General features: G+C 36.4%; 1 pseudogene; it reads right to left on the bottom strand.

Moving 5' to 3' along the window:
- Positions 1-743: 743 nt before the first annotated feature.
- On the bottom strand, positions 744-826 carry LOC138999400 (small Cajal body-specific RNA 24; annotated as a pseudogene).
- Between the last annotated feature and the right edge of the window lie 371 nt (positions 827-1,197).

Genomic DNA, 1,197 nt, shown 5'->3' with positions numbered 1-1,197 from the left:
GATGGATGAAACCTCTTTGTTTACAGTCAGCAGGGAATGGGAACGGGGTATGATTAACTGTTGTCTCCATGCTGTATGCTAGATGTCCAGACTTCACTCATTCTGCATCACCGGGTCAAAATGAATAAAGTTTGATCAAAAGGAATCAAAATGAACGTTTCTCCATTTCTTTCCCCATTACCCAGTCCTTGGTAACCGCCATTGTGGTACCAAGTAGATTACGCAATATGTGCCTTATCTGTGTCTGGTTTATTTCACATAGAATAGGTCCTTCAGGTTCATCCATGTTATCACAAATGGCAGAATATACTTTTTAAAGGCTGAATAATATTCCAGTATATTTGTAGTTATAGTTATAATTATATATGTATTTATATGTATGCATATATCACATTTTCATGTGTATATTGGCTTTATACACAGTAGTGAGATTGCTAGATCATGTGGTTGTCCTATTATTTATGTTTTGAGAAACCTACATACTGCTTTTCATGATGGCTATACCAATTTACATTCCCACCAACACTGTACAAGAGTTCCCTTTTCTTCACATCCTTGCCAATACTTACCTTTTATCTTTTAGCAGGTGTGAGGTGATGGCTCATTGTGCTTTCATTTGCATTCTCTTGATTAGTGACATTAAGCATCTTTTCATGTACTTGTTGGCCATTTGTATGTCTTCTTTTGAAAAATGTTTACTCAGGTCCTTTGCCCATTTTTTAATTATTATTATTATTTTTAAAATATGTCAGTAGTGGAACGATCCACCCCTTTTACTTGCAAAGTGTGAACAGAAAGCTACTATATTTCTCTAGAACATTGCCCATTTTTTAATTGGGTTGTTTGTTTTCTTGCTATTGAGCTGTTTGAGTTCCTTATGTACCTCTTTTGGATTTTAACCTCTTAGTAGAGATGTGATTGGCAAAGATGTCCTCCCATTCTGCAGGTTGTCTCTTCACTCTGTTGACGGTTTCCTTTGAGTTCGATGCAGTCCCATTTGTCTATTTTTGCTTTTGTTGCCTGTGCTTTTGGGGGTCAGAGCCAAAAAATCCTCACCCAGACCAATGACAAGAAGTTTTTCCTAGTAGTCTTACAGTTTCAGGTTTTATACTTAAGTCTTCAATCCATTTTGATCTGATTTTGTATATGGTATGAGATAAGGGTCCAGTTTCATTCTTCTGCACATGAAGATCTGGT

The sequence above is a fragment of the Myotis yumanensis genome, unplaced genomic scaffold (assembly GCF_028538775.1).
Source record: "Myotis yumanensis isolate MYYU_CA2020_CCGP unplaced genomic scaffold, mMyoYum1.0.hap1 SCAF_22, whole genome shotgun sequence".
Lineage (NCBI taxonomy): Eukaryota > Metazoa > Chordata > Mammalia > Chiroptera > Vespertilionidae > Myotis > Myotis yumanensis.
The sequence above is the reverse complement of the archived record's forward strand: the minus strand, read 5'-3'. Positions and strand labels throughout refer to the sequence as shown.